The sequence below is a fragment of the Pristiophorus japonicus genome, chromosome 3 (assembly GCF_044704955.1).
Source record: "Pristiophorus japonicus isolate sPriJap1 chromosome 3, sPriJap1.hap1, whole genome shotgun sequence".
NCBI classification, from domain to species: domain Eukaryota; kingdom Metazoa; phylum Chordata; class Chondrichthyes; family Pristiophoridae; genus Pristiophorus; species Pristiophorus japonicus.
This window is the reverse complement of record NC_091979.1, coordinates 178534933-178547323: the sequence shown is the minus strand read 5'-3', so window position 1 is coordinate 178547323 and position 12391 is coordinate 178534933.

Sequence of the window (12391 nt, the reverse complement as noted above, 5' to 3'; positions counted from 1 at the left end):
TGCCGGAGGTGATGATGCACTCCAGTCCCTCCGGCGCCCACCTCTCGCGGAAGGCCGCGAGCGTACCGGTGGACACCGCATGCTCCATCTCCAGGGAAACACTGGCTCGGATGTAAGCACAGAAGAGAGGCAGGCAGTCGGACTGAACGACCCCCTCGACCGCTCGCTGCCTGGACTGGCTGATGGCACCCTTGGCCGTGCCCAGGAGCAGTCCTACGAGGAGGCCTTCGGACCTATCCATTCCCCTCCGCACAGGGTGCCCAAAGATCAGGAGTGTGGGGCTGAAGTGCAGCCAGAAATTGAGGAGCAGCCCCTTTAAATAATGGAACAGGGGCTGCAACCTCGCACATTCCGCATAGAGTGCACTCCATCGGGGACCCCCGTCTCCTCCTGACAGCAAGGTGGTGCACCATGACGTGTCCGGACGGCCGGCGAGGATGGCAAGGTGGAGAGTGTGCAGGAGCGGCCCGTACAGGAAACCCCTCCGTGTAGAACTGAAAGGCACGGAGGGGATTTCCCTGAGGCGGCTCAAGTTGTGAGGCACCGGCTCCCGAGGAAGGTTTCAGGGCTTGGCGCCGATGAGGAATTCCGTCCTGACGGGGGTCAGTTCAGACGGGATCTCCCCACGTGCTTGAGCCTCCTCGACACACCTAACGGAGTCAGGGCCCAGAGCTGTTTTTAGCGACTCGATGGCATTGGTCACGCGGCGGACATCAGCCCAGTTTAGGCACCGTGCCAGCACGTCTGGCGCCAACCAGCCCGCTCCTCCGCCATCGAGCAGGTCCCTGACCCTGGTCACCTCGCCAGCCACAGCCCTCTCGTCCGTCTGCCACCTAAAACCGCGGACGTGGGGGTACGGATTCCCGAGCAGCGGCTCCTGTAGGACAGCCGCCACTCCAGCCGGTGGAGAGCTGCGCTTGGTGGTGACTTTGTTCCAGACCCTGGTGAGTTCCTGCTAAAAGACAGGCAGCCCCTGCACGGCAGTCCTGACGCCCCCCAGGCTCACCAGCAGGAGCTGCGTGTCGGAATTGAGGCTGTACTGCTGGCAGAAGAAATACGTCGCCAGAGCACGCCACCTAGGAGAGGGCTCAATGTAAAGGTATCTCTGCAGGGTCTGAAAACGCAAAGTCATTAGCTGGGTGCCGACGCACACCAATGACTGACCACCCTCCCTAAAGGGGAGACTCAAGACCGCGGCAGAGACCCAGTGCTTCCTGTTGTTCCAGAAGAAGTCCATCAGTTTCTTCTGTATCTTGGCGACAAACGCAGGGGGAGGGGTCAAAGTGACCAGCCGGTACCACAGCATAGCGGCCACCAGCTGGTTTATGACTAGCGCTCGACCCCTGTAGGACAGCACTCGGAGCTGTCCTGTCCAGCGCCCTAGGCGAGCGGCAACCTTGGCCTCCAGCTCTTGCCAGTTCGCCGGCCAGGCTCCCTCGTCGGGGCTAAGGTAGACTCCCAGATAGAGGAGATGGGTCGTGCTCCAGGCAAAAGGCCTGAGCTCCTCCAGCAGGGAGTCCACCCATCACTGACCCACCAGGAGTCCGGAACATTTCTCCCAGTTGATCCTGGCGGAGGATGTGGCCGAGTAAATCTCCTGGCACTCACGCATCCTTCGCAGGTCAACGGGATCCTCGACCGTGAGGAGCACGTCATCGGCATAAGCCGAGAGGACGACCTCCACGCCCGGCCCTTGCAGAGCCAGTCCCGCCAACCTCATCCATAGGAGACGCAGGAAAGGCTCCATGCAGATGGCATATAACTGGCCGGACATGGGGCAGCCCTGTCGCACCCCTCTCCCAAAGCGAGGGGGCGCTGTCAAAGACCCGTTAACCTTAATCAGACACTCCGCGACAGCGTACAAAAGTCGGATCCGGGCGACGAAATCCAAGTACTAACCAGATCTAATGCTGCTTAGCTTCCAAGATCAGCCATTTTGAGACTCGTGTGGCCGTAGACATCAGCACACTAATCAACAACAGCTCAACAAACCTGTGAGCATGCTCACAGGTGCATACATTACAGATAGTGCACCCAGTCACAATCATTTTGGATATAATTTATGACTGTGATTAGAGCTTGTTTCAGTGCTATGGCAGCAGCAGAACTCTGATTAAAGAGATTCAAACATGGAGTTGCGCGAAAGATGTGCATAGATTTGTGAGGCGACAACACATTCAAGGACTTTGGAGATGGGGCGGTAGTTTGCAAAGAAAGAGGGTCGAGGTTGTTTTTTTTAGAGAAAGGAGGTGTCGATGGTGGTTTGGAAAGGGAGGGGGCAGTACCTGAGGAGAGGGAAACATTTACAATATCTGCTAGCATGGGGCCAGGAAAGGAAGTTCAGTGATCAGCATTTTGGTGGGACAAGGAAAAAGGGAGTTGGATCTCATGAACAAGTTGAGCTTGGTGAGGGCTAAGGCAGATAGGAGAGAAACTAGAAAAAGTCCTGGATTCAGGATTGATTCTTTAGTATCATGAGAAACACTAATGAAAACCCATCAATTCATTTCCAACAGCACCTTAGCTTCTCATTATAAAACACTGCATAAACAAAAATCTCTGCTAAAACACATTCTTGATAGCACGCAATCTTGACCATATCACACACAAGAGAACTGCATAATAAGGAATGTGTTACACACAAGATGATGCATAAGCTGGAGTATATCACATGCATGGTAATGCATAGGTTGATGTACTATATATGCAGGATAATACAGAGGCTGGTTACACACAATATAAAACATTGGGCCCAATTTTGCCCAAGCCCATTTTCTGGCATATTGCCAGAGTTACGCCAGGTTTTTAGATTCATAAATGCGTCAGAAATAATTGTCCAAACTTTCCCCAATCTGTAAATCGAATCCGGAGCCGCACAGCATGTCCAGTCGCCTCGGGGGGTGGAGCCTGCCGTCTGCGCCGAAAAATGAAGCCGGGCCTTCTGCGCATGCACGGGAAAAAAAACTTACATTTTTGACGTCACTGCAATGGACGTGCATGCTCAGTACAGCTCCGAGTTGGCAATCGGCCATTTGTAAAGAGCCAGTTGTGTGTGTGTGTGAGAGAAGGAGTGCCATGTGAGTGTGAGAGAGCATTGGAAAAATTGCAGCTGCAGCAATACAAGATGCAACACAGACCAAGGACCAAGAATTTCTTGCTGAAAGAAGTGGAGACACTAGTTACTGTGATTGAGAACAGACGGCAGGAGCTGGATACCAGCAGAGGTCACATAAAAGTTCCATCAAAAGAAATGAAGAAACGCTGGAACTAAGTTGCAGAAGATTACTGCGCAATGGTGAACACCACGAGATCTGGAAGCCAGTGTAAAAAGAAATGGCAGGACCTTGGTCAATTCGTTAGTGTAAGTAATATTTTCATTTATTCAATGCAATTGTAAATGTGACCAGCTGTGTATGTCCCACCCAGCGGAAAGACACCCTCTCTAAAAAGTTGTATTTTCATCTTTGCAGAAGAAAGTGGCACATAATAAAATGGAAAGAACTCGAACAGGAGGAGGCCCGGCAAATCTGCACCCACTGACACCCTTGGAAGACAGGGTTGCTGCTTTGATGGGTCCTGCCTGGAGAAAAAAAATCAGTACTGCACAAGCTGGGCCCACGCTTGAGGGAGAGGGTAAGTCCTGAAAATTCATCATGGCCCTTCAAATCAGCCTGCTGCCTGGCCTGCTATGTGTGAGCCTACTCAGCCACCCATCCTGCCCCCTCCTCTGCTGCTATATTTTGCAGAACCTGAGGCCAATCCTGAAAATGCAGAAGAAAATTCAGACACGGACAAGATTGAAGAGGAGAACATCTTCCAATCCATCCATGGGGGTGAGGGGGAGGGTGAGGGGATGGAGCTGGATGGAGCTCCCACTGTAGTACTGACCTTGGAGGAGGTGCTGCTCATGGAGTTGACAACCCCTTCCGTGACTAGTGGTTTGAGTGTTGGTGGGTTCCAGTGGTGGGGTGCAGCGAGCCACACCCACGGGGAGGAGGGGAAAGAGAACTCAACCATGCTCTCCTGAGATGCAGGATGTAACAGATGTGGTTCAGATGATGTCATTGAATGCAGAGAACAATGACCTTACCCGATCACTCCTGGACACCATCAGTGGGGTGAGTGATGAGGTGGCGGGACTGTTGGGAGAAGTAACAACACTCGCCTGGACCATCAGTGAGGGAATAGTGGACATGAGGGAGGGAATGTCAGAGGTAGTGCAAAGCATGGCACTGGCCATGAGGGAGGGAATGTCAGAGGTAGTGCAAACTATGACACTGGCATTGAGTAAGGGAATGTTAGAGGTAGTACTGGACATTAGGGAGGGCATGTTGCAGGCCGCTGAGACACTGTCAGGGTGTATGAGGGACGGCATGCATGAGTTAGCTGCTGCAATAAGGGAACACGCCCAGACCCCGCGCCCATTGACAGAATCAACTGCCACTCTCACTGCAATCCCCACACCAGCCTCTGAAGAGCCCAAAGCCGGGCCCTCCAACTTGCCGCCTGACGCTGACGCCCCCCCAACCTCAAGAGGTGCGCAGTACCTGAGATGTTAGAAGGAATAAAACTTGGTACTAAGCCCAAAATCACTGCACCACCGCCTGCGGGCAGGGGTGGTGGAGAGTCCAAGGCCAAGCGCAGTGGGCGGTGTTAGACTAAGGGGGATGAGAGATGGGTGCAGCCTTTCTTTGCTGTTGTTGTTGTTATTATTATTGTTACTGTTGTAACTGTTCTCAAATTAAAAGTTTTTTGCAAGTTATGTAAATTTACAAGTTTATAAGTGATCTTAAAGTTTTTAAGTGATCTTAAAGAGTGATATTAAAGTATAATTTTATTAAAGTTAAGTTAAGTACATTGTAAACTTTTGAATAAAATATATTTTAGATTAAAACTGAATCATGTTCCATTAACAAAACCACAACATTACGGAAGTGACCTCTCTCTCCCTCCCCCTACCCCTCCCTGGGCACCATGCCTTTCGATCAGCTGTCCCTCCCTCTACTCCCCCGCCCGACCCTGGACCCAAGTGCCCTCCCGGTCCACTGCCCAACCCTAGCCCAGGCCGAAGGGCTTGCTGATCCATTCCACCTCCGACCCTGGCCCGAAGTGCCCTCCCGGTCTGCTGCCCGACCCTAGCCCAGGCCGAAGGGCTTATCAATCCGATCTGCTCCCCGCCCCGAACCCAGGTCGAAGGGCTTGCCGATCTGCTCCCCCGCCCGACCCCAGCCTGAGTGCACTCCTGGTCGACTCCCCATCCCTAGCCCAGGCCGAATGGCCTCCTCTGATTTACTTAACTGCGCCAATTTCTTTAACTCTCCGCAAGGATTTTCTGGAGAGGCCACATGCATTGGCCTAAGCAGAGCTGCAGTAACTATCACTTGGCCAAAGTTCACTAAATGGCCAGAATTGGCGTAGGTGGCTGGTTACACCCCCTTTGGATGAAAAAAAAATGTACCTAAAAGATTCATAACCAACTGAGTTACGCTTATGCGAATTGATTGGGGAAACTGTGGATTTTTAACTTAGGCCAAAAAAAGCAGCCTGCTCCAAAAAAACAGCGCAAATCATTGGGGAAAATTGTTCTGAAGTGCATTGTGCACAGGACAGGGCACAGGCTGCTACACAGAGGGTGTAGTGTAATTAGATGCAGGACAATATTTGGCTGGACTTTAATTTTTACTGGACAGCACACAAGGCAAGATCAAAACTTGATTCTTTATTAATATTGGCTCAATCTCTTGACATATTCCCTCCTTGAAAAACAATCCTCCTCTATACCATTATATGTGGGTATGGACCAATGGTGTTTGTGAGGACAAGATATCATTTTATTCTGTTTTTTTAATGGGGTGGATGCCTTAGTACAATGTGATATAAGGCATGCTCCTGTAATCACATGATTGGAACTGCAGTGATCTGGAGTTGTATTTCATCGCATGTCACAGGGGAACAGCATGTTACAAGACAGTATCTCAACATTCTGGCAGCACATGTAAAATAAAGGATTTCTATAGCACCTTTCACAAGCTCAGGATGTCCAAAAGTGCTTTAAAGCCAATCAAGTACTATTTGAAGTGTAGTCACTGCTTTAATGTGGTAGCCAATTTATGCACAGCAAGCTCCCACAAACAGCAATGTGATAATGACCAAATAATCAGTTATTTTAGTGATGTTGATTGATGCATAAATATTGGCCAGGCCAACTCCTCTGCTCTTCTTCGAAATAGTGCAATGGGATCTTTTATGTCCTGCATGTAACATGAGAGAGCAGACGAGGTCTCATCCAAAAAACAGCTACTCTGACAGGGCAGCAGTCCCTGCAGTGTCAGCCGAGATTTTTATGCTCAAGTCTCTGGTCTCTGAACCCACAACCTTCTGACTCAGAGGTGAGAATGCTACCAACTGAGCCACAGCTGACACGAATGCAAGAATAGAGCTGGAGACATATGACCCAAACTGGTTTGTTGTCTGCAGGTGAAATTCTGGGGCCCACTCCATCATCAGAGAGAAATGTCAATGGTGAGTCAAGTGTCAGAAGGAACAGTGCTGGATGGCAGAGTTACATGGTCAGATCACATAATGTGAAATGAAATGGTACTTTACTGTGTGATTTGTCCTGGTGTGATATCCAGTTACAAAACAGAAATACGTTGAGTGGTGCGAGGACTGTTTTATACTATACATTATCCTGAGGACTTGTTCCAATCACAGGGACACTTAAACATCACAAAAAAACGTTTTATGTATGAATAAAGAGTCTGACTGGATACTGTGAGCTCAAAGTAAAGTGTGACCGTAGTCTTTTATTGCAGGTCTCCAGAGTGCCTCTTCAGCTTGTGAGGCCTCCTTAAGTACCTGTGCTCCCAAGGGATTGTGGGATTCCTTGGGACTCCAGTGGATGAGCCCTCTGGTGGCTATAAAAGGTATATACAGGTTTACATATATAACAACACTCCCCCCAAAGTCAACAGTGTAACTATTTACAAGGTGAGTCGATCTGGAGCCTTTCTTTCCCTGGTTGATCGTCTTGGTGCAAATGCTGGTTTTGGTGAATCGTTTGTTGGGCCGTCGCTGGGCTGCTGTGCAGCTGGCCTTGCTGGGCTGCCTGGTGTGGTGAGTCCTGCTGGGCTGCTGCAGGTGATGGGTTCTGCTTCATGGCCAACCGCAGTGCTGGTTGCCACTGGTGTGTATGTTGGGGGGTCAAACAAGGTAGGGTCCAAAATGGGTTGCTCTGGATAGTCCGTGAATCTGAGTTTGATTTGGTCCAAGTGTTTCCGGTGAATGAGTCCATTTGAAAGTTTGACCCGAACACCATGCTCCACTCTGGCCACAATAGTGCCGGAAAGCCACTTGGGACGTTGTCCATAGTTCAACACAAATACAGGATCATTGATTTCAATTTCAGGTGACACATTTGCGCTATGTACTTTGTTGAAGCCGCCTGCTCTCTACCTGTTCATGTAGATCAGGGAGAACTAACGAGAGCCTTGTCTTAAGTGCCCCTTTCTTGAGCAATTCAGCGGGTGGAATCCCAGTGAGCGAGTGCAGTCTCGTGCGGTAGCTAAGCAGGACTCAGGATAGGCGAGTCTGCAATGAGCCTTCAGTTACCCTCTTCAAGCCCTGCTTGATAGTTTGCACTGCTCTCTCTGCCTGACCATTGGATGCTGGTTTGAATGGGGCAGATGTAACATGTTTGATCCTGTTACAGGTTATGAACTCTTTGAACTCGGCACTGGTGAAACATGGCCCGTTGTCGCTCACAAGGACATCAGGCAGTCTGTGCATTGCAAACATGGCCCGCAGGCTTTCAGTGGTGGCAGCGGACGTGCTTGCCGACATTATCTCATATTCAATCCATTTGGAGTACGCATCGACAACCACAAGGAACATTTTACCCAAAAACGGGCCGGCATAGTCGGCATGGACCCTGAACCACGGTTTGGAGGGCCAAGACCATAAACTTAGTGATGCCTCCCTCGCTGCATTGCTTAACTGCGAGCATGTGTTACATCTGTGAACGCAGGACTCTAAGTCCGCATCGATACCGGGCCACCACAAGTGGGATCTGGCTATCGCTTTCATCATTACGATGCCTGGGCGAGTACTGTGGAGGTCACTGATGAAAGTGTTCCTGCCCTTCTTGGGGACCACTACCCGATTGCCCTACAGAAGGCAGTCTGCCTGTAAAGACATTTCACCTTTGCGCCGCTGGTACGGCTTTATCTCTTCCTGCATTTCCACTAGGACACTGTGAAGCACATAATTTTTTACTAGGGACAGTAAGGGATCCTGGCTCGTCCAGCTTCTAATCTGTTGGGCTGTGACGGGTGATTGCTCACTCTCGAATTCTTCCATAACCATGACTAAATCTGCGGGCTGTGCCATTTCCACCCCGTGATGGGCAATGCAGCCTACTGAGAGCATCGGCACAGTTTTCTGTGTCTGGCCTGTGGCGGATGGTGTAGTTGTATGCGGACAACTTGAGTGCCCATCTCTGGATGTGAGCCGATGCATTCGTATTTATCTCCTTACTTTTGGAAAACACGGATATTAGTGACTTATGATCAGTTTCCAATTCAAATTTGAGCCCAAACAGATATTGATGCATTTTCTTTACCCCATAAACACACGCTAATGCTTCTCTCTCAATCATGCTGTATGCTCTCTCAGCCTTGGACAGACTTCTGGATGCATAAGCAACCGGTTGCAATTGTGAGATCCCTTGGGATTCCAGGGGATGAGCCCTCTGGTGGTTATACAAGGTATACATAGGTTTACATATATAACAAAAAGAGGAAATTATGAAGTGACACATGCCATTAATTACACTATTCGTAATTTCCTGGCATGTTTGTGCCACTCCACTGTTGCCCTCGCTGCAAACAGTCAGAAGGTCCGACTCCAGTAAAATCAATGGCAAAGGCAGTTATTCCATTTAAGCCGGTGTTCACACCCCTGCCACTTAGACTTAAAATTAATTTTTTAAATGGTCCAGCAGAGCATGATATATTGCTCTAAGATCGGGTTTAAACTGCCAGATGTTAAAAATGTATTACTGCTGCAAATATTAAACAACTAGATCTTTGCGTGTCCAGTTCCTGCACCTGAGATTTATCATTTTAACATTGTCACACCATATGTCTGGAGTTCATTCAACTTATGTTTTCCTCACAGTGCTCAACCTCACTAAAGCCACTAACACAACAAATATACCTGGTCTAATAACTCCAATTTGCTCATTAATCACTATTGTTTCAACCAGTTATGAGTAAATTGCTGACATATACCTCAAAAACAAAGTTTTGCTGCCCACAAAGATTTGCGATCTTCAGTCTCATACAAACTGAAGTAATTGTTGGTTTAAACGTCGAATTACACGCACACACTCAGTTGTGGCAAAGGCCGGATCGGGTTTTTTATTCAGACATTCATATGAGCCACAAAACTTCCCAAGCCAACTCTCTGCTTACAAAGGCAGCTCTCCAAGAAGTGACACACCTTTCGAGATTCCATTGTCACTGGTGTCCATGTGTATGTGTGATAAAAACCAGTTCCATCTCTTATACCGAAAAAGCCTTTGAACCCTTATTTCTTTGCATAGTACATTTAGCCCATTAACATGCAGACAATGTAGAATCAAAATGGTATTGTCCTGAAATCATGGCTAACTGCTTTCTGAATCATTTAACATGCCTGATGTCATCAAATGATTATTCGCATAGTAACAAGGTACACTCAAATACAGAAAATGTCATGAAGAATGTGCAGGAAGAATGTTCCAAATGTTGGGGAAGTCCAGAACCAGAGGTCACAGTCTAAGGATAAGGGGTAAGCCATTTAGGACCGAGATGCGGAGGAACTTCTTCACCCAGAGAGTGGTGAACCTGTGGAATTCTCTACCACAGAAAGTTGTTGAGGCCAATTCACTAAATATATTCAAAAAGGAGTTAGCTGAGGTCCTTACTACTAGGCAGATCAAGGGGTATGGCGAGAAAGCAGGAATGGGGTACTGAAGTTGAATGTTCAGCCATGAACTCATTGAATGGCGGTGCAGGCTAGAAGGGCCGAATGGCCTACTCCTGCACCTATTTTCTATGTTTCTATGTTTCTATGTTTCTATGAATTACTATACACAATTCAGATTAGCAGAGGGGTTTCTTTCATTCTATGCATAGATTATTATTCGCATCGTGACAAGTTACATTCATACTCAACATTTCAATGGCTAAAAGGCATCATATTGTCTAGCAGCCTCTTCGATCCAATCTTGAATCTTTCAACTTTTAACCCTTTCGATATTTCCAGGCTGCAGCCGAAGCAAAGCGTTCAGAAATACTGGCTTGTGCTCCCACAATTGTTAGAACTTTTCAATATGTAAAAAATTCATGGTTAGCTTGCTTTGCCCTCGTATTCCACAAAAATAAAAGTCAATCATTTATTTTATTACTGAATTATTAAGAATTTATAATGTAGCAACGTGGAGTAGCCTGAATTTAGTGACCACGCACTGCAGTGAAACTGATAAAAAATCTCAAAGTTCGAAGAGGGACACTACAGCTTAAAATAGTGATAGATTAAAGTTTATTTTAAGGATCTGTACTTCCATTCCCCGGAACCCTCCCGCAGCTCGGACCGGTGGAGATGTCCATCCCTTCAGCTCTAAGATCGGCACTGAGTGCCTGATTCGCCATTGTGCTTGCTACGGTCTATTCTAATTCGAAAACCAGCAATATTTGGAGCAAGTTAGCTGTGTGAGATCACCCTGAAAGACGGCAAGACTTAAGATGCTGTCATCAATCACATCACCACAAGGAGATCTAGTCCGCCGTGCGTTAAGGGGTGTTTTTATGCTATTTTGTGTCAACAGCAATGGTTAGTCTAGATCCTGCCAGCTAGCACGTTCCATGTCTTTTGACACACACAACCTCCATGCCAAAAGATTACGGGCTGGATTTTCACTTCGGTTGCGCCTCAGTTTGCACCCCGGGGGCCAGTAAATGGTATTTCTAGGCGTAACACCGAGCGTCCAGCTTTCACCGCCCTGCCGGAAAATTTGACTCAGGGTTTGCGGCGGTGCAAAAACTTACCTTCCCCCCCTCTAGTTTCACTAAGATCATGAGGTCAATCATAGTGCAATGCTCAGCTACCGCTCCGGATGCAAAATTCGGTGCTAACACCTCATTTAATGCCCACCCCAGGAAACAACTGAAAAAACAGGCATTCCCAGGGTGCAGTAGGCGGCATTGGCAGTGTATTTAAATGAACATAAGAAATAGGAACAGGAGTAGACCATACAGCTCCTCAAACCTGCTCTGCCATTCTATGAGATCATGGCTGATCTGATCATGGACTCAGCTCCACTTCCCTGCCCGCTCCCCATAATCCTTTACTCCCTTATCGCTCAAAAATCTGTCTATTTCCACCTTATATATATTCAATGACCCAGCCTCCACAGCTCTCTGAGGCAGAGAATTCTAGAGATTTACAATCCTCTGAGAGAAGAAAGTTCTCCTCATCAGAGTTTTAATTGGGCGGACCCTTATTCTGAGACTATGTCCCCTAGTTTTAGTCTCCCCTATGAATGGAAATATCCTCTCTGCATCCACGTTGTCAAGCCCCCTCATTATCTTATAAGTTTCAATAAGATCACCTCTCATTCTTCTGAACTCCAATAGGCCCAACCTACTCAACCTATCCTCATAATCAAACTCCTCATCTCCAGAATCAACTTAGTGAACCTTCTCTGAACAGCCTCCAATGCAAGTATATCCTTCCTTAAATGCAGAGACCAAAACTGCACAGTACTCTAGGGTGGCCTCACCAATACCCTGTACATTTGTAGCAGTATTTGGACTTCCAGAAGGCATTGGAGGGGGGGAGGAACTTAACACAATCACAATCACTAAGCAGGTGGTACTCAGTAAGATAATGGGACCAAAGGCAGATAAATCCCCTGGACCTGATGGCTTGCATCCTAGAGTCTTAAGAGAAGTAGAGGCAGGGATTGTGGATGCATTGGTTGAAATTTACCAAAATTGCCTGGATTCTGAGGAGTTCCCAGCAGATTGGAAAACTGCAAATGTAACACCCCTATTTAAAAAAGGAGGCAGACAAAAAGCAGGAAACTATAGACCAGTTAGCCTAACATCTGTGGTTGGGAAAATGTTGGAGTCAATTATTAAAGAAGCAGCAGCAGGACATTTGGAAAAGCAAAATTTGGTCAGGCAGAGTCAGCATGGATTTATGAAGAGGAAGTCATGTTTGACAAATTTGCTGGAATTCTTTGAAGATGTAACGAACAGGGTGGATAAAGGGGAACCCGTGGATGTGGTGTATTTGGACATCCAGAAGGTATTTGACAAGGTGCCACATAAAAGGTTACTGCACA